Source organism: Aquarana catesbeiana, linkage group LG05 (genome assembly GCF_042186555.1).
Source record: "Aquarana catesbeiana isolate 2022-GZ linkage group LG05, ASM4218655v1, whole genome shotgun sequence".
Classification (NCBI taxonomy): Eukaryota; Metazoa; Chordata; class Amphibia; order Anura; family Ranidae; genus Aquarana; species Aquarana catesbeiana.
The window spans coordinates 105,089,956-105,112,458 of NC_133328.1; the positions used below are offsets into that span (position 1 = coordinate 105,089,956).

General features: G+C 42.3%; 1 protein-coding gene across 2 annotated transcripts in view; it reads right to left on the minus strand.

The window, feature by feature from the left end:
* LOC141144389 (villin-1-like) overlaps positions 1-22,052 on the minus strand; it is a 165,766-nt gene extending 143,714 nt beyond the window's left edge. The window contains exon 1 of one of the 2 annotated variants that reach the window (XM_073630035.1): positions 21,895-22,052. The gene's annotated coding sequence lies outside the window, so the exon portion shown is untranslated. Of the gene's footprint in view, positions 1-21,425; positions 21,461-21,894 lie in introns of those variants that run through there. The other variant, XM_073630036.1, reaches the window with a different exon arrangement.
* Positions 22,053-22,503: the final 451 nt, after the last annotated feature.

Below are 22,503 nucleotides of genomic sequence, written 5' to 3' on the forward strand. Positions count from 1 at the left end.
CACCAAATGATTTGGACCAGTGCACAAACCAAGGTCCATAAAGACATGGATGAGTGAGTTTGGAGTGGAGGAACTTGACTGGCCTGCACAGAACCCAATAGAACACCTTTGGGATGATGATAAGCGCAAGCCAGGCCTTTTCATCCACATCAGTGCCTCACCTCACAAATGCACTTCTGGAAAAATGGTCAAACATTCCCATAGACACAGTCCTAAAACTTGTGGACAGCCTTCCCACAAGAGTTGAAGCTGTTATAGCTGCAAAGGGTGGGCTAACTCAATATTGAACCCTACGGACTAAGACTGGGATACCATTAAAGTTCCTGTGTATGTAAAGGCAGGTGTCCCAATATTTTTGGTAATATAGTGTATCTATACAAAAAACAAAAATTTTATATATATATATATATATATATATATATATATATATATATATATATATATAAAAATGGGGCAGACTTGATGGCCACTTGATTCTGCCATCACTTTTCTATGTTTCTGTGTTTCATGCTATATATCCAGCTGTGCAGTACTAACAGTTAGTCCCACATTTTGTATTCAAGCCAAACATCTTAACAAAAAATTGTAAATTTAAGACTATTATTATACCCCAAAACAAACCAACACATTTTTCAGGTGACAGAAAACAGACAATTACAGAATACCTAACTAACTGTGACATGCCTACCCTCCCCCAAATTGACACAGCCTCATTAGAAGTTCCCATAATCTTGGCAGAAGTCTCAAACGCCATCAAAGAATTGAAAACAGGAAAAAGCCCCATGCCCTGGCGGCTTTACCTCGCAATATTATAAAGTGTTTGAAACCACACTAACCCAACCATTGACAAAAGCCCTAAACACTATCTCCAAAGGACACAAATCATCTAAGGAATTTCTTTTAGCATACATCACAGTGATCCCGAAACCAAATAAAGATCCAGCTGAATGCACAATTTATAGACCCATTTCCCTATTAAATTTAGACTTGAAACTTCTAGCAAAAATTTTAGCCAACAGAATCAGACCTCTCCTTGACAGACTTATCGGACCCGAACAGGGGATTTATGCCAAACCGTGAAGCAAAAGACAACACGACTAAAACACTCAATTTAATTCATAGAATCCGACAAAGTGACATAGAAGGCCTCCTGCTGTCAACAGACACAGAGAAGGCCTTTGACAGGGTCTCTTGGGACTATATGTATGAAACCTGCAAACACATCGGGTTTGGCAACAGCATGATGACATGGGTAAAATCTCTTTACATTAACCCAAGCGCAAAAATAAAAATTAATGATACCTACTCAGATTCAATAGAAATCCATAATGGAACAAGACAGGGCTGTCCCCTATCACCTTTATTATTCATTCTATCTATTGAACCCCTAATTAGGACCATAAATTTACAACCATCAATTCACGGATTTAACATAGATAAAAGAGATTACAAACTAGCAGCATATGCCGATGACCTACTTTTTTACATTACCCAACCCCATATATCTATTCCAAACCTAAACAAAACTTTTCAAGATTTCAAATACCTATCAAATTTAAAAATTAATCATAAAAAATGTGAAGTACTGGGACTTACACTTTCTAAAAATACATAACTACTCACACGAAAAAAATTGCCCCTTTAAATGGGAAAGTACGTCATTGAAATACCTAGGCATCCATCTTACCCCTAATATAGAATCCCTTTATGAACACAACTATCAACCATTATTTAAAAAGATTGAAGCAGATCTAAAAAACTGGAATTCAAAGCAGTTTTCGTGGTTTGGCAGGCCGCCATCTTGAAAATGACGGTACTGCCAAGACTACTGTACCTTTTCCACATGCTACCCATAGAACTACCAGAGACTTTCTTTAAAAACTAGCTTCAATTCAAAGATATTTCTTATGGGCTAACAAACAACCTCGAATACAACTTGGTCTTCTACAACTCCCTAAAACAAAGGGAGGAATAGGCCTTCCCGACTTCTAAAAGTACTATTCTGTGACTCATTTATCCAGAATAATAGATTGGCATTGCCACGATCATTACAAGGACTGGGTGAACCTTGAAAAATCCTGGTCAAAACTTGCCATACAGTACCTACCTTGGACTGATCCTGGTCAACACCCTCTTAACATTAAAGGACATCCCTTGATACACACAACTTTGAAGATATTCCATAAAACTGCAGCCAAGCATAAACTTTCTTCTACACCTAGTTCCTTATCCTCATTAGCAAACAATCCCGACTTCCCACCTGGACTTGACAACAAAACCCTTTTCAAAGCCAATACCAATAAACCTCTACTAGCCTACCATTGCTTACAAAATAATAAATTAAAATCATATACAGACGTACGACACGAACTAGACATAAAACCCCTCAATTTCTGCATCTACTTACAAATCCACAACTTTATCTTAAACAATTAAAAAAAAAGACTATATAGTCAGACCTCTCACCAACTTTGAACACATTTGCCTCAACCAAACCCCAATAAAAAAGACCACCTCTCCTATGTATAATTGGTTGTCGCAGCCAACATCCGATCTCCCAGGTAAATACAAAAAAATTTGGGAAGATGATCTAAACATGCAATTCTCAGATCTGCAATGGGAAAAAGCCAGTGAGTTTACCTATAAATGCTCCCTAAGCACACGTATACAAGAAACATCCTATAACATCTGCACACGGTGGTATATCACACCGACAAAACTTAAAAAACGGTCTCCCGGAGAATCGGACGTTTGCTGGAGATGCAATAAAGGAAGATTTTCTCTGTCATTTGGAGAAAATGGCAAAATTGTAAAAAAAAAGTAAAAAATGGCCATAGACTAAGGAATTTAATGTAGGGTACTAAATGAATGAATCATAGCCTAAAGCTGGCTACACACGGAACAAAATTTAGCTGGTTTAGCAGGAACCAGCTGAATTTCAGTCTTTGTAAGCTCCTCCCTGTTCAACAGAAACCAGTCATTAGATTAGGTTCAATCTAACAGTCCTGTTGGAAAATTCTTAACAATCAGCAGTCTGCAGTCAATGGCTGCAGCTGCTGATCAGTGTATTCTAACAGCAGGAGGGATTCCTGTATCCACCTCCATCACTTTGTGATGAATGCCTGCTGATTGAATGAAAAAAACGAATAGTGTGTACCCAGCTTATATCCATTAGTCACGAGAGAGAAATTCTCCAGTTCCTGCTAATTAAGGGCCAAGTAATAGAGATCAGACAAGTTTTAGGGTCCTTTCACACTAGCTTTCCTCCCGGTGCACTCCATTTTGCTCAGTGGGGGATTGATCCGCTGATCCCCACTGAGCAGGCGGATGACAGGTTCGTCTCGGCTCACTGTGCGAAGCTGGACCTGTCAAAGCCCCGCTGTACTCTATGGGAGATTGGATGAAAATGGGCCGCCTGTCCGTTTTCATTCAATCCGATCCTCCGCATGGATGGAAAATAGGGTTTCCAGCCGTCTGGATTTCCAAGACAGGATCGGATCGTATATCGGCGGATGTCAGTGAGAAGAAGTGAATGGAGCGTCCAATCAGGTCCGCCTGAAAAACTGACAGGCGGACCTGATCGGAGCGCCCGTGTGAAAGGGGCCTTAGTAATCTTTCTGATTCCTGTTATTCCTGAAAAAGCTACAGCCAGAAAAAAAGCAACTGTTACCTCACAACTTAGCACACCTGGGCATTTTATAGCTTGAAACTCAAAGCTCCAAATCTCTCAAGAAACAAAATCCCATGTATTTAAATGGTGGCTAATCATATACGAGTGCTCAGGCGTCTGTAGCTCAATGCCCAATACTCCAAAAGCTACATGAGCTTTTTGCTAGGCAGATTTCTGTGTTTTTGGCCTCAAAGACTTCAATAGGAATGCCTGTAAATGCTCAAATCGAGCATTTTGTTCAGGCTTTTTATTTGTATTGATGAACTGGTCTTCTCTAACCAATGCTTTCCACGGGCTAAAACAAAAATGCCTGAAGCTTGAATACACATGTATAACACTTGAAATACGCTTCTAAAACACTCGTAAAGTCACACAAAACACTGCAATAAAAGATGCCTAAAAATCGCTCTGCTTGTGTGTGAATGCAGCCTTAGGTTACTGTATGCATGCAAGCCCCTGTGAAATTTCTGCCAATAAAGAAAAACATGCTAGGACATGAATTGATTTGAATAAGTAAATGCATTACATCAACATTATATAAATGAATGACGATGATCATCATGGTAATACTGATTACCCATAATGTCTCAGAGATTGGTGTTATATACACAAACACACACAACACAAACAATAATCTAAGGCTCCATTCACACAAGGGCAACTTTGGATCCGACTTCAAGTCACCCCTAGTCGCCTCAAGTCGCGCTACATGAAAAAATCAATGTAAGTGAATGGATCCGTCTTAATGCACACTACTGCAGTCGCTCCGACTTCAGAAAAGGTTCCTGTACTATTTCAATCCGACTTGTACCCATTGATGTCAATGGAAGTTGCCTCCAAGTCGGATCACTGTTCATACTGAGGCAACTTTACAGGAAGCAGAAAGGAAACAGAAAGTAATTTACTCCACTACACAGCCAGCCCCCTCCTTCTCACACACAGCTGATAAGCTCTGATTGGCCACTTGTAAAGTTCCCTGTCCTGGAGGCGACTTCAAGTTGTGTTGTAAGTTGCCCCAAGTCGCGCTGTGATTCATACTCAAGTCGTGTCCAAGTTGCCTCCCAAAGTCGCGCTGGAAGTCGTGTTGCCCCTGTCTGAATGGGCTCTGAAGCACTGTTATCATTGAGATGATAATGTTTACCTGTACCTTCTAATGCCTATGGTCATCTTTTAATTAGATGTATTTGTGGTCCACACACATAAACAATCTTGGATGGAATTATATTTAGTTTTAGCACATTTGAGAAGATCATTTATTTAAGAGATGGCCCATCCTGCCACGGTATTACTAAATCTTGTATTTCTTGTGGCTACAGATATAGACACACACACAGCAGACACACCCTGCCTGGGATAGACACACACACACCCTGCCTGGAAAGACCTGGAACTTATCAAATGAATGAATGAATATATAAATACTACAAATTCCTTATTCAGTCTTATCATTATAGATAAATGGCGATCATATCTATCGAGATCACAAAGCGGTAAATATGAAGTGAACAAAAAGGCCCTCCCAAATACATTCTAGTGCAAATAAAAGGAGTTTCCCATATCTGCAAAATATAAATATAATTATATATGAGATTTTTATGTGTGTGGACCACAAATACATCTGATTACCTAAATCAACATTTGATATGATTTTTTTTTTTTTGTGCTGATAAGCATTGTCATATTCAACATGCCCATCAAGGATCCACTTTACTTTTTAAGCAACATTGGTATGAGTATGTGATTCACATATGCCATACCTGACACTCTTCAAAGCAGGGGAACTCCATCCTGAGACCAAAGATTAGCCAAAAATTGATTCTACTCAGGTTCCTAATCTTATCCACCCAGCGGTTCATTATTGTAAATTTTATTGGTATTGCTTTAACCATCTACAGTAATCCAGTATGTTTAACTGTTTGTTAAGAAAATGTATTTTCTGTAATTACCGGTATCTTAAGCATGAGGTGTTCTTTCTCTGGATATAATACTTGTTTATATGCAGACGGAGATGTGAGTATTGTGATATTTTTTGCTTTGATGTATTATTCCCTTTGAAATTGAGGCTCTGCTGTTGACTCTGCTGTTGAATGTGTATTCTATGATACCTCATGCTTTTTCAATAAAAGTTACTTGATTTAACTTGATTTGTCATTGATTTGTCATTCTTCGTTGACAGCTGCCTAGCACATTTGCAGCCCCTAAGTCTTACCTACTTATATTGTAAATTAAACATATTTGTGTCTACGTGTGGCTCTCATATGACCATCTTTACTCTCTCTTGCATGACCTACTGTAGGCATTTGGTGTAAGCAGTACCACTTATGTCTTTCAGATTTGGTCATCACTGTGGCCCGATGGGCAGTCTGCAGCCCAGTAGGGCAAGTGTTTTTTTACCTACTTGTGTAAAAGCACCTAAGAAGCCAATCTTCATTGTACTCTGGTTGTTGGTTTATTTTTTTCTATACCATTCAGTCCCCTACAGTGTTTACCAGAAGGACATCCGGTAAAAATCCTTATCTCTATCTTTTACTGATTCAGCTAGACAAGGTGGTACTACTGGGTAAACGCAAAAGCAGATATTCCAGTTGTTCTTGCCAGCTTGTACCTTGGAGTTATTGAGGGAGTCCCCCATTCGTCTTGACACTCTTCCTGCCAGATCCTTGAGAACTGCAGAAGAATTCCCCCTATTGAGCGAGCGGAGGCACCTCCTCATGAGGAGGCTTCAGTCTTGTAGGTTTCCTCCCCCAAGACCTCTTTTGTCCCTGGGGTTAACCCTGAGGATTACCTTTAGAATCTGACGGCAGAAGCCATGTTGACTGCCTGGAGGCTGTTGCCCCTGGCACAGAAGAAGGAGCTTTAAAACGAAAATACATTTACTCCTTTTCTTAAATGGCAAAAGGGGTACTTTTTCCACTAGAATTTCTTTGGATGTATTTTCCAAAAAATCCCCAAGTAGCTGTTTCACAGCAAAAAGGAAGACTAGCCAGTGTCAGGTCACCTGAGACCAGCTGACAGATGCACTCCGTAGGAGTCGGAAGTGCACCGCTAAGATAGTGGTCCCTAGGACTGACTGCTGCTGATAGTACCCAGGGAGGTTCAAGAAGCAGGTCTACTGGATCACTAACAGATCCCAGTGGGAGCTAGAGCATAGATTTCCCAGGGCGCAGAGTCTAAGAGCCAGCAGGTGTTCACCAGAGCCTCTAGTGGTGAGGATGGACTGCGCTGCAGTCTGGCTTCAGGTTGCGACCCCTAGGTAAACTACAGAAGAAGGAAGCATAGGTAAACTACAGAAGAAGGAAGCAGCAGGCTAGAACAACAAGGATAGTAAAGGGATAAAGCAGAGGTCAGGACGACTAGCAGACAGGAACAACAGAGTACACGCCAAAGGTTCAGGGTCACAGGCAAGCAGTGATAGTCGGGGAAATGCCAAAAGGTCAGGGTCACGAGCAGACAGGAACAGTAGAGAACACGCCAAGGTCGGTAACAGAGCCAAACGAAGAGCACACGGCAAGCAGGAAACAGGAAGCCAAACACACAATGAATACACAATAGTTGATCAGCAAGGTTGGCTTGCAATGCCCAGGTTAATATAGTGTTCCTAATTAGAGACCGGAGTGGAGCTATGCTGAGGGAATATTATTTAAATTGTCAGGTGAGGGTGGCTGGCCTCTAAAGGTGAACACAGAAGGAAAGGTGAGCTGACAGACACACATTACTGCATAACCATGACAGTACCCCCCCACTTACGAGGCCTACCCCTCTCCTGCCTGGGCCCAGGCTTAAAGGGAAACTCCGGATGGAAACTACTCAACAGACAAGGAGCAAAGACCTCAGATGCAGTGATCCAAGACCTTTCCTCAGGACCAAACCCTTTCCAATGTACGAGGTACTGAAGAATGCCTTTACGGAGCTGGGAATCCAAAACTTGACCAACCTTGTACTTTAGATTATCCTCAGAGACCAGAATCGAGGTAGGGAGAGGATGAGAGGACTTATTGAGGACTAAAGGCTTTTTAGGAATGGGTAAGGGCATGAGAAGACCATCGGGAGTCTGAGCAGGGTCCCCCAGACCCTTAAAGATGAGCTGGACATCCAGCACAGGACCATCAGACTGGGCAGAGGTCAGTGGATCTCTGCGGTCAGGTTGGTTAGAAGGTGACGTGTCACAAGAGTGAAGCTGGATAGCTGAAACACAAACAGAATGCAGAGAGCCCTGAGAAAAAGATTGAAAACCCCAGCTGGCCGAATGAGGCAGTCTTTCCAAAGGATGGATTTAGCCTCTTAAACTGGGTTGAACGGACGTAGTAGCAGTAGGGTGAGGCCAGGTTACAGAAGGTCCTGAACAAGAAGCAGGAAGCTCACTGGGCATGAGCTGGACTGGCATAACTGGTGCAGAGGCCAACTGAATAGTATCGCCAGGTGTAGCGACTATCTCAATCGCATCACAGGGCATAGCGACTGTGGAACTTGCGGACAAGTTAGCCTGGCTGTGCGTCCAAGAGAGTTTAGGGACAGGCAAAGGTAAATGGTTATGCAAACTGGAGTGAATGATCGGCTCAGGTTCATAGATGGGCTCCTCATCCAGAGTGCCACATGATCTAGAGAGTGCATCAGTCTGACTATTGCAGGACACATTCCAGAAATCCCTATATACAGCGGGAAGAGCAGAAGATACTGGGATGGTGGCAACATGAAGTTTCTCTTTTGAGGTAACCTTCAGTAGGCAGGAAGAGGAACAGGAGGAACCCCAAGCCAGGATCTGTCCAGCAGTCCAGTCAACTTGTGGAGAATGGAGCCGTAACCAAGGAAGACCTAATATGAAAGGAGATGAAGCCTTAGGTAAGACAAGGAAGGATATCCACTCCTGGTGGAGTGCCCCTACCGACATCTTAACAGAGAGGGTCTGGAAGCGGATAGGGCCCCCTGGGAGAACAGTGCCATCAATCGCCAAGACCACCAATGGCATTGTAAGGGGCAAAATAGTAAGTCCCATGGAAGATGCAGTTTCCCAATCCATGAAATTGCCAGCAGCTCCGGAATCCATATGTGCCAAGACCAAACGAGAGGAAGAGCCGACATGAAGGAATACAGAAAGGAGAAGACAAGAAGGTGAAGGTGATATTTCAGGGTCTAATACTCCACTTTCCAGATGTATTAGCCCTGAGCGTTTTTCCAGACGAAGAGAACAAGTGTCACGAAAATGACCTTTGACCCCACAGTAGAGGCACAGGCCCAGACTTCTGCGCCTAGCGCGTTCTTCAGGAGATAACTCAGTCTTGCCCAGCTGCATATGTTCCTCAGCAGGCAAGGGGTGCTCCTCGGATCGAAGAGAAGGGACAGGGAGCTCAGGCTGCCTAAAGAATGGGGAGTGCTGGTGTCTTTTTTCCAGTGCCCTCTCCTGAAAGCGAATATCGATCTGGTTACATAGGGTGATGACACCGTCCAGATCAGCAGGGAGGGATCTTCCTGCTAATTCATCCTTCACTCTATCAGAGAGGCCATGTAAAAAGGTTGCAACTAGGGCCTCATTATTCCAGCTCAATTCAGCTGTGAGGATACGAAACTGAAGAGCATACTGTCCCACAGAAGCGGACTCTTGACGGAGACGTAAAAGAGCGCTGGCCGCTGAGGAGACACGACCCGGTTCCTCAAAGATATTCCGAAAAAGTTTCAAGAAATCAGACAGGATAGAAACCACTGGATCATTCAGTTCCCACAGAGGAGCAGCCCAGGCCAATGCCTCGCCGGACAAGAGGAATATAATATAGGCTACCTTCGCCCGATCGGACAGGAAGTTTTGGGGCTGGAGTTTAAAATGAATTTTGCACTGGCTAAAGAACCCCCTGCAGGGCTTAGAGTCTCCAGAAGAGCGGCCCGGAACTGGCAGTTGTAATGAATGTGTGGCTGCGACTGGTGCGATAGGTGCAGCAGCAGATAGTGGTTGAGGTTGTTGAACCGGGGATCCTAATGAGGCCTGAACCTGTTCAAAACGGGAGGCCAAATCCTGAAGGTATCGCATCACCTGGGTCTGATGTGATTCCTGGGTCTCAAGTCTGCGAACTAAGCCCTGCAACGGATCATCTGCAGGAAGCGGCACGCCAGCCAGGTCCATGGCTGATCAAACTGTCAGGTCACCTGAGATCAGGTGACAGATGCACTCCGTAGGAGTCAGAAGTGCACTGCTAAGATGGTGGACCCTAGGACTGACTGCTGCGGATAGTACCCAGGGAGGTTCAGGAAGCAGGTCTACTGGATCACTAACAGATCCCAGTGGGAGCTAGAGCATAGATTCCCCAGGGCGCGGAGTCTAAGAGCCAGCAGGTGTTCACCAGAGCTTTTAGTGGTGAGGATGGACTGCCCTGCAGTCTGGCTCCAGGTCGCAGCCCCTAGGGTCTCACAGCTCACGCTAGACTACATAAGAAGGAAGCAGCAGGCTAGAACAACAAGGATAGTAAAGGGATAAGGCAGAGGTCAGGGCGACTAGCAGAAAGGAACAACAGAGTACACGCCAAAGGTTAAGGGTCACAGGCAAGCAGGGATAGTTGGGGACACGCCAAAAGGTCAGGGTCACGTGCAGACAGGAACAGTCGAGAACACGCCAAGGTAGGTAACAGAGACAAACGAAGAGCACACAGTAAGCAGGAAACGGGAAGCCAAACACACAATGAATACACAATGGTTGATCAGCAAGGTTGGCTTGCAATGCCCAGGTTAATATAGTGTTCCTAATTAGAGACCAGGGTGGAGCTATGCTGAGGGAAGATTATTTAAACAGTCAGGAGAGGGTGGCTGGCCTCTAAAGGTGAACACAGAAGGAAAGGTGAGCTGACAGACACACATTACTGCATAACCATGACAGCCAGGAGCTTCTGCATGGTGCTTAGCGAAGGGTGCAAGGTCTGAAGGATAGAATCTCTCATAGCAACTATTGCAAACATAAAGCTGCCAGATCCTGGGCCTGCTGAGCAGGATAACCTTGAACACCTGTTTAAACTGGTCTCTCACCGATTAAGCAATTACTGTCAGCGCAGGCTGAGACACTCAATCTGCCAGAGAAAAAAATGGGTTTTCTTTTATTTTTTTTAACAGGCATTCCAACTTTCTATCTGTTGGATCCCTAAGCATTTGAGCATTGTCTGCCGGACAAGTCAAACTCTTATTCACAGAGGATATAGGTGCATTAATTGCTGGTATACCCTACTTAGTGAATTTCCTCCACCATAGGATAAAGTGTGAAAACTTTTAGGAGGGAAAATAATGGGTGATCTGGGTGATCCTCCCAGATACAAAAAAGCTTTTCCAGCAATGAATGGACAGGAAAAGGTATGCACAGCTTGAGGAAACTTTAGCGAACCCAAACACTCAGTTAGGGGTACATAAATGTGGAGCGACCATTCAGCAAGAAATTACACCATCACTCTTAAGATTGAAACAGCTGATTCTCCCACATTTGACGCCTCAGAAGAGGAGTCATCAGCCTCACACGGTCCCCTGAGGGAATTCGTCTAGTCCTACTACTCCCCTAGTTCCTCAGTTTGAGGGTCCTGGGCAATGGAAGAGAACCTGTCACATTTTGACCCACACTGGGATGCGATTAAAGTCGCTAAACTTTTTTTTTTTTTTTTTTTTAAACCTATTATGGCTGAGGAAAAAAGATCTTTCTAGTAAAAAAAACAGGGGCTGCAGTGTTGAAAACAGTTGCAAACATTTCATGGCCCTGATGTTCACTCTGACCAGCCACCCCCTCTCAGGGGAGGATGCCATTTGTAGAGATGAGTAGGCTTTCCAGAGCTTGAGGGAGACCCTTTTAGCTCTTTTTTGGGGGGTGTTTCAACCCCCCCTTCTGACCTTAGCCCAATGCACAAATCAGAGGTACTACCAGAAGAAATCGCATCCACTGCTTGAGCAATAGTCCAGCCACTGCCGCTGCTATTAATGCTTAGCCTGATGCAAATAGTAAATGTGTCAAATAGGAAATGCCTGTCTCACCAAAACCTCTTTCATACTCCTCTTTGCTCTTATGTCTCTCCGACAATTTTGCAGCCAGCACAAATGGAGTTTTTATTTTAAACACACTCCCGCGTTGGAGGACGCCAACGCCATGCTAAGCCCTGCCCCCACCTCCCATCGCACCCCATCCTTTCTCTCTCAAGAAAAAAGTTTTCCCGCGCAAGCACGGGCCTCCGATGTGACGGTAACGGCTTGTGAGTGAGGGAGGGATGGCGTGGAGGAGACCTGGAAGCCGCCGGCATTGCCAATCCTTTTTAATTCTCCCTTATACTCAGCCTCATGAAGAAGGGAAAAGTTCAGCCCAGGTGGGGGTGTCTGGAGGAAGCAAAACCCCCCAAACCTACCGAAGGTCTGCCTGCTAGCCGGAGGAAAAAAGTCTGCTGCTTCTGTGATACAGCGTGATCTCTGAGCAAAGCATGAGAAGGTACTTGCTCCATACAGTCCCCAGTGGTGACACTTAGGCATGACAACATTTACTTTAAAGGAGACATTTCCTAAGAAAATTGAAAAATTCCTTAGAAAAACTCCACTTATCTTTCCTGCCACAGAGTTTTCTGTGGTAAAACCAATAGACCCAATCTTCACCCTTCACGGTGGGTTCCGTTAACAAACCTTCAGGAACCGGGGACCCTCGGGGAACCCACAATCCTGGACCTATAATAGCACCCCACCAATAAAACTTTATGGCCTTAATACCAAAAGTACTGGATCCAGGGGTACAGCTCTCTAAAAAGAGAAGCGTTTACAAGCAAAACCTTGTTTCTTCAGATATGAGACACGGGCACCATTCAATTTGGCCTAAAAGACACTTTGAATGGATCCGGATGCATAGCTAGCCCCAGCAAGGATTGCTCCAGTGGAGCTCAGCACAGCACATCTTCACTCGTGACCAACACCTTAGACACTGGCGAAAAAACTGAGATGCTCCCGGTATGGGAGTGGTTATATAGGGAGGCAACATCCTGTTTAGGGTGTGCCAGTGTCCAGCACCTGAAGGTGGACTATAACCCACATAGTAATTACTATGGCTCTGTGTCCCGTGATGTACGATTAAAGAAATCATTATTTGATTGGCTGCTTTAGAAAAAGGTAAGTTTTTCTTTACTCCAGTTTCTACAAATCATCCCCATTGTCTTTAAAAAAATAAGTATTCCTCCCGGAGATCATTGTGGGAGGAGAGTTTGATTAGGTCCATTCATTACACAATAGGTGACCGCTCATTCACAAATGTAAACAATCAACCAGAGTTGCAGGGCTGTGTGATGATTCTGCTAGCGTAGGGGATCTTCACTATCAGCAAGCAGCCCATCATACTGCTTAACAGCACTAACTCATGGTTAAATGAACAGTCAGAGGCAGGGCTGTGTGATAGAGCTGTAAGCTGATAGTAAACATTTATTGCCCCAGCAGATCTATCACACAGTCCTGCGGTGCTAAACAATCTTTTGCTATTATGAATGAATAGTCATCACCGCCCAGGCTGTGTGATAGTTCAGAGGGTGCCATGTATGTTTACTAGCAGCCCACAGCTCTATCACACAACACCAGCATCGCTGCCTGGTCCTCATTCACTTTCACCATCAGCACATCCCCCCACAGTTATTAGCTCTCGTATCTCTTGACCCTCCCACTTAGATTGTAAGCTCTAATGAGCAGGGCTCTCTGATTCCTACTGTTTTAAAGTGTATTGTAGTTGTACTGTCTACCCTCAAGTTGTAAAGCGCTGCGTAAACTGTCGGCGCTATAAAAAAACCTGTATAATAATAATAAAACCAGAGATCAGCCAGCCTGAAGAGAGGCAGGGGCTCAATACTGTGGTGTAGCCCACCCAACACCCATTAATTGGGCTTCTGCCTGAAAGTAAAGCAACAGCACAGCACTGTAACTTTCTTCCTAAATGCTTGGATCTTAACATGACCAAGTGCCATGTGTAGCGGTTCCCTTGCAGGATTCCATGAGTCATAATGATGGGGTCACATAGACATTTTATTCCAGTTAGCTAACTTTTATTTTAACTGTTTCAGAAGGATAAGTTAGGCATGAATTTCTCAGTTGGATACTGTATGGTAACTTTTTTTGGATCTCATTCACCCTATCCAAATGCATGCAAATATTTTTATATAATATTTATAGTGTATGTCAAGCCAAAAGCTTTTTTGTAGTTTTGGATAGAGAAGGGTATGATTAGAACTCCTGTTGGAATTTTCTGCTTTTCAGGTCTTTGTTAGAGAGATTTACTCTCACTTCCTGTCCTACTGACAGTGATTTCACCAGACAAGAAGTGAGGAAAAATATGCAACATGGCAGAGACAGAAATAAAAACCAGACAGCAGTTACAGCCTTTCCCTACTCTACTATAGAAAATAATTTTTATTTCTTTCTGTGTTGCTGTTGGAGAGGAAAAATTCATATTTCTTTTGAATACCCAGTCACTTGCAGATGCCTTTTACATAACTGAATAATTATATATTAATACAATTCTCAGCGAAGGCCCTCATATCCTTTAGTAAATCAGCCTAAAGATCTCTGCCAGATTCCCCGTAGAAGAGACCTACTTCTTACACTGGCACAGTTGTTTTGATGAGTAAGTTTCTTTCTGTGCAATGTAAATTCCAAACTTGCCCCTTTCAAGATCCAATGATGAGCCTCCTCCCCAGTACACGGCTATTAGGACTTCATCTAGTTTGCCCCAGTGCACCCATCTCATCCTGTGACTTCGAGTGACCTCCTGTGCATCCCAGTATCCTCTAGGGACTCGAGTGCACCTTGTGACTCCAGTGCATCCTGGGGCATCCTGTGTCATCAAGTAATTGAAGGCTGCCATGCCTACCTTCTGACTCCAAATGCATCCCAGAGAATCCTGTGTTATCTAGTGAATCCTATTGCAACCTGTGCGTTCCCATAGTGTTTGGCACGCTCCACTTCTCTAGTGAATAGGGACTCTTGTCCATGACAGTAGCATCAAATAAAATCTACCTGGCAGAGTGAGCTTCCTTTATGATACATCTGTCAGTTGAGTGGACGAGGGAACTCAAGTGCACAAATCTGGCCAGTTTTAGACAACTATAACAAGACCGTGGGTTATTCTACTTGCCATGTATACAAAATTGAAATGTCAGTTTTTGGTAAAATGGCCCATTCATTTAAAATTATAACCAGAAGTGACTGACTTGAATTGATTTATCATTAACTAGACTACAGTAAACGGAATTCTGATTGGTTGCAGTGGGTTCATTTGTTATACATTAGAGCTATGACCATTAGCTGGTATTCTACAATGTAAGTGCCTGTGACAGGTACTCCAGGGTACTATTCATTGTAGCCTGTTTTGTGACAAGTTAAGGGGTTCTTTGGCCTTCCATTATTCCCTAGTTAGCTGTTAGCAGAAAATCGTACTAAATTAGCAACAAAACTACCAGCTTTCTCAGCTATTTGACTTTTTCCAACTATCCTTAGAAATGCACAGAGCCTACCTAGTAAAAAAAAAAAAAAAAAAAAAAAAAAAGATAAACTGAAGTTCCCGCTAAGAGTGTAAGTTAATCACATTAACGATTTTTGATGAGTTGAAACAATAAAGCTAATGTTTAACAAACTTCTGACCTTGATGTATATGGAGAAGAACTGCTATTACATATTAAGGAGGATAACATATTAACAAACCACCTTATAAGTTTAATGAGGCAACATTTTAAAATAACTGACAAAGGTCTACCTCTGAAAAAACAGCTTGACAGCACTTGCCATGAGTCCCTGAAAAACAATAGCAACTGTGTCAAGGAAGGAGGAGGAGATAAACTGTTTGCTCAAAAAATACGACACACTTGCTTTGCCAGGCTGAACTGGGTGTGTACAGTGAAGTTTCCTGACCGCTTCTAGAAAGACATCAGTGTGCAGTTTACACTACTCAGTGTGTCACCTGTGTGTGAAAAGCAAGGGTCTTAAAGTGTGTATCAAGAAAGATACAAAAAATAGTAACACAGTGGTAAATGCTTGCACATTTCCCATGTTTTATCCCTTCAAGACCCTGCAAGTGCAGAAAAACACCTGTTGATCTGCCAAAAATGCACTTAGTTTTTAAAAGGGTTCATTTACGTTTTCACAAAAAATGAAAAGGTAACTAACTTACAACACCCATTCCTCTGGTCGTTGGTGCATGTACCTTGGGTGATCTGTTCCCCATCTTCTGATGCCCTCTCCAACTGGTATAATAGTCCAGCTCTTTAAAACTTAATCAAACCAGAACTAAACCCACCGATTGTTTTTAGTCAAGGGAGCTGCCATCTTGGCCTCTGTTTGATCTTCAACTCCTATGATGCTGCACATGTGATCAGTTATGGCACCAGCCATTTGTTGTTTTACAAAAAGAGCATCTGTTCAAGACAGTCAACACCACATCACATATTTCCTCATTAACATATGTTATAAGAATATGAATATCTTATGGTAGTTAACAAAAGTATAAAGGTAACCAAATAACAAAATTATATCAAATTCAAGTTAGCAGGTCTTGCCTACCCCGATTGGGATCAAACTGTAGGCATAGACCAGTCAACCTGTTGTTATTATTATAGAAGATGCAATTTCTACTTAACTATATTTTGAGGTAGGTAACTATAGAGTTACAGTTACAGTTTTTAAGATAATTTGAAGCTCTAGGGTGGTCAATCCAAGATTGCCATTTTTTTTAAATTAGTTGTAGAGTAGTTTTTGTATGCCTTCATCAGTTCATATTGTGCTTGAATATTCAATCTTACAATGACATTGGATAAGTTCGGTACCTCACAGGATTTCCATAGACTGGCTATTGTGATTCTGACTGCTATGGGTGTATGGGCATTTTTTTTGGTGAGCACTCATTTGTCAGCGTTAGCCATGTGACCACACTCACCAACAAGAATCTCTGTTCTGGGGCGCTCTCAAAAGGATTACCATTTGCCAGTGCGCTCACCTGGCCAGTGTGTAAGGGGGTAGGGTGGTGCTTGTTGGTCACATCTGCCATGTTTCTCCCCTCATTGGGTACCAAGCAAGGGTCACATGAAAGGCCTACCCCGAGGTGGGTTCTTCTGGGCCATGCTAGGCACCTTGTACAGGGTCACTTTATTACACATGGGGCACCTTTGCTTTGTGTCATCTTCGTTAATGCCCTGGGACACCGCTGAAGCTGCCGTGAGGGAATACCCAACCTTAAGGCGAACCTCTACTCTTTGAGGTGAACGTAGACCATGCACATTGGCACTGTAACTGTTCAGTTAATTCTTGGCACCTCTGTCAGTATTCACCTTCTCCATACTCTGCATTTAGCCAATGTCCACATCCACTTGTCCAGCGTTTTCCACTACTACTCTGCAATAGCAGAATGGGCCCTGCTATGCACTCTGCGTGGGCTCCAGGTGTGCGATTAACTTAGCTCTTGAGCTTGCTTACCTCTCTACAGGATGGGAACCTCTGCGGTGCAGATTAACTCCCGTTGCTTTGGGAGACAGACCACCAGTGGAAAGAGTGCCGACAACATCTCCCTCACTGCTGGGGGCCACCCCACCTAGAACAGGTACACGCTACACTTCTGTCACTCAGGTAACCACTGGTGTCTTCACACTACTTCATTCAACACAAATGTCTTTCTTTTCCGATGTGTGAAGACCCACTTGGTAAACTATGTGTGTGCCGGTTTACTTCAGACCAGGCAAGGACAACGTTTCAATACTTTACTTAGAAAAAATGCAAAATTTAACATTGCAAAGTCCAACACACAAATTCAAGGTTGTTCCTGTGGTGAAGTTGTCCTTTAATAAAGCCCCTCAACCAGCAGCCTGCCCTTAAATTTACCTTCAGCACTAATCCAGTGATCATACCACTGACATGGGCCTGGCCAGCTTCTCTTCAGTCTGCGCATGTGGGCCATGGTTTGTTCATGCCTATGGGTAAAGCTGTACTCCAAGAGACCAATGGAGGTGCCATGGTACGCTTTCCATAGAAATAAATGAGACTTTAGAATGACCAGTAAAGAGAGGCTGACCCTGCCCATGTCAGCGATCAGTTTGAGCCTCCCAATCCCTTCAAATCTATGCTTCAGTATTTACAATTAGAAAAAAAAAATGTTTAATGACCACTGATGAATAAATAGTTGAATAATCAGTGGCAAAACTTAAAAATTGTCTTCCCAATAAGAAGTTGACAGGAACACTTAACAATTTGTGAATAGAAGTATGTTTGGTACTGTTAAATTATTAGACATTGACAAAGCTATATTTCTTTATAGCCACCCAGGCTTGGAGCAAAACACAATAGTCATTATTGTGTTCCTCACCCATGTCAGCTGCCTTAACCATGTCAGTGTTTTTGTGAAATGGGCAGCAACAGCCCATAAAATGGCTGATCTGGCCATTGTGTGCAGGTGACAGGTGCTCTTAATCCATGTTCTTGAGTACATAGAGGTAGAAATGCAATGCACCAAAAATTCACCCTGAAGCTTATCTACATAGAAACCTACAAAGGAGGGATTATGTTAACAATATTTGTTAAATATTTATCCTCTGAGTAAAAAAACCCTCTAATGAAGTGTTAGGTTTCTTTTAAGACTTCCTTCTTTTTTATTCTGCATTTGACAAGTGACGTTATAAGCAGAATGCATGTTTTCTTTCTCTGCAGTTTAGAAAGTAAGAAATACGTTTCTACACCAAGTAGTCAACAGGAGTTTAGTTTAGGTGTAGCAAGGTTTGTAAAAAAAAAAAAAACATTTTCAATGATAAAATACATTTGATAGCGTGAGGAAGAAGAGTTAGGACATCTTTCTTTTTGTTGCTGCCTGTGGGGGATTTTTTACTCACTTCCTGTGATGGGTGTAACACAGAAGAAAGTTAGGGAAAATTCCTTGGTGGGGACTCAGGCAGCATTTAAAAACCTACAGATGTTTTACTATATCCCCACTCTATCCAAAACAAAAAAACAAAAAAATCTACTGGAGTTGGGTTTAAAAGAGACACTGTTGTCACTTTTCCCATTCAAAGCCCTTCCCAACCCACTGATATTCACCTTTCTAGCACTCCTCCACCATTCCTTCACTGTCACAGTGAGCATCAAAATACCCGATGTCAGCTGTTGGCTGAGCCTAAAGAGAGCAGTAATATCACCCTCTCTGTCCACAGCTCCCAAATGTGATTTGGAAGGACTGTATCTTTTTTGGCACCAAATCTCTCTGTTCTATTTTCTTCTAAGTAGGGATGAGCTCAGGCCAAGCTCAGTTTTGGGCTAAACCAATAGGAAACTGTCAAAAGACAGCAAGCCACCATCCCAATCAGCTGTGGCTACACAATTCTCAGGCCTGCAGCTGCGTGTAACAGAGGAGGGGATGTTGGTGATGTTATTGACCTAAAATAGGCACATGGCCATATTTGGACAATATCATTAACCAAATATGGCCATGTGGCCATATTAGGTCAATGATGTCACTAGCATCCCTGGTCCTTTGTTATGTGTGGCTGTGGGGCAGGGACTTCCATCTGAACTTTAGATCTCCAGTTGTCCCTCTTTTTTGATCTGATGTATAAAACTCTATCAAGTGTACTATTTAACTATAAAAAAGTGTTCTATTACAATAAACTTTTCATCAAACTTCTACATTGGTGTTTCCCAACCTTTGTTTAATCAAGGCACCCTTTGAAATTATGGATAATCTCCAGGCACCCTTTAAAATTATGGGCAGTCTCGAGGCACCCCATTGTAAAATGTAAAAAACGATTTGAATAACTTTACACAGTGCAGGAACATCCACATGTAGGACACCCAATGTTAGAGGAGATTTATTCTTCCAAAGCAAATACATTTTTGCACACTGGTACTGACTAGTATTCCAAAGTTTCTCTTCTCCCTCAATTTCTCTACATCAGTCAGATAATGTCACCCCAGTGCTGAGGGAGAAGGGCACAGGAGGGCCAAACAAGGATACTGTGGAGGCAACAGACATCCTCCTTATTAACTGATGACGTCATTGGTTGTTAGGATGTCAATGACTAGAAAGTCGTAATGGTGCATTTTAGTTGGTCGAGTGGAAAAGTGACACTGTTACTTTTTCCTGAACTATACATCCACCCAAAGCAAGGCAATTATATAAAACCACTGGGTAACACCAATAATAGTTAAAACTATAGAGAGTATCACATTCGCTGTAGATAACACTAATTAAAGTGCTTTCACTAATCTGTTGCTATTATCAATCATATATGTGTCCACATATGTGAAATTCCTTAACTTTGAAACCTGAAAAGGTAAAACTGATTGTTTGCTTTGAGTTATCGTTCTATATTCATAATCATTACACCTAGCACGACTTTACTACATAAACGTGTATATATGAAAAAAACATTGTCCATGTAAGCTATATCCAAGCACATAACATGAAGAAATAATACATTTTCAGATAACCTTTACATACACACCCAGGTACAGGAAAACAGTATCTAGACAAATCTGTAGCAGGAACAGGCCCCCAGGGCAAATTAGCCTGCTTAGGTGAAAGGGCGGAGGCTGCTGAACATGTTTCTCTGCAGAGTCACAGAGGGAGTCACCCATTGCTTAGGCACGGCATCTACACAATCCACAGAGCTGCTCTTTTATCTGACAAAAATATGTTTCCCTTTGGCAATATTATTTACTGTTAGGAATATAGTAATTTTAAAGTTACTCATACCTCAGAAGATCCAGCAGATCAAGTTTTAAATTAATCTACAATTAGCTTGGCCATGTCAGACAACAATCGATTAAAAACCAACAATTTTTTGCATGATCCAAAAGATTAGCATGAGTGACAAATGCACAGTTCCTAAAGATTTAGCCACAGGTGTATATGTACACATTTATGATAGAATAGGTATTGTGAATGCCATAAAAAATTGGTTAGACATCTTAATTACAATGTGCAAAACCTAATGTTGGTACAAGAACTTACTTAGATTCAGCGCATGGAAAAACTCATGGTATCTATCCACAATACATACTCAACTTGCATGACCACATGAAGAGCCTGGGTCACTTTCTTGGGTTCCCCATGTACTCAAAAACTATTAGTTGACTAAGCATATCCTTCATGGAACAGGATTGTTGGATTTCACTGTCTGGGAACTCCCCTCTCCTTTCTGACTTTTGTCTACATCTTCATTCCCCACTTTCCTTGTACCTGCCTTCATACCTTTTCAAGGAAATTTTACAATTACACACACGCTAAATTCCCTTCTGCAATTTCCCCATGAGGCTCCCATGATTATGGATTATTGTATTAATTATAGATTGTGTACATGTGTATCTTACCACAGCGACTCCACCATGAAGTCGTTATGCATATTCAAAGTTGACCCTGGCTTCCACTAACCTCACTCTACCATAAAAAACCCTAATTAAATTTATACTGCTTTAAAGCTAATTTTTGGCCAGCAAAAGCCAGATATTTATTTTAATAACATGAAAGATTCAGTATTTGAAGAGTTTCCAAACTGTGCCATATAGGCATAGCAAAGAATATATTGTTCTGAACACATGGATTATGATCTTGTGTACTTCTTGATTTAAAGCTCACACACCTGTACAGAGTAAATATTATTTTAGCTATTTGCTCTCAGGCCCTTTACCAAATCAATTTCCAAGCGTTTACACTGAAAGAGCATAGATATTAGATATTGACTTGAGCATATACAGTTCATTAGTTCATTTTTCATTAGGATACATTTAAAGCTTATCGAAATACTGGTCTTACATGAAATATGGTGACAATTGCCATTAAACAGGGCAGACAAATGCACTCATCCTGCATCCAGACTCCAGATTGCATCGGGGCTGCTAATAAGGGAGGGGACTTTTTAAACAGCCATATCTGTTTGATTGGTTGTAAATAGGTAGCCTAAAACACTCCAATTTTTTTCAGGCTGCATGAATGATCAGCTTGTTTGTCTATAATATTTACTTTGGTTAACACACGTATCGGTGCAAAGTATAATCAAATATACAAGTGAACCCTGTTCAACACATTATTTCTAACTATACAACCAGCAAAGAACAGCTGATACCTCTACCAGGTCCTAGACTGTGGACTATACAGCACAGATGGGAGATGGCTTCCTGAAGCCCAGATCTAGAAGTTCATGTTAAATGCACAGGACCTTCAACAGGTTATAGAACATTACAGAGATGTGAAGTCATTGAATGAAGAATACGAGAAGTCTTACCTTGGTGACAGCAAAGATAATTTCTTATATGTAGGTTTTCTCCGTCAGGACTGATAGAGTGTCCTGCCACCTATGACAGACACACAGTTCCAAAACCTGTGAGCTGAGACTGAACTGCACTGATCCTCCTACCTGCTGGGCCAGCCCATCACACACTCTCGCATACCTCAGCCACAGAACGATGGCAAGAAATCATTTGCATCAGTTCCTCAGAATACAAAGGTTGTATTGCTAAAATGTACCTACAATAACATAGTTAAAAGGGTTAGTGAATTATCACAAGCTGGCTTATTCAGTCAGGCAGAATGTATTGGTGTGCAGAATGCTTTAAATCATAGCAGTCAACAATATAATAGATGACAAGTGTCCCTCTTTCTACATGACTGTCCCTAGGGTTAGAAAACTATCTCACGCCTCCCAAATTCCAAGGATTATCTGATCAAGCATGGGGCAGCACACAATTTACCACATACTATTATATTTTTTTGTTTCCCTTTCAGAATTGAGCTGACCATAGGCTGGTAGATTTTTGTTCTCACTGAAATTCATCAAGATTGTTCACCTGAGCATTCAATAATACCATCAATGATTCAACAAATTTTGCAGGAA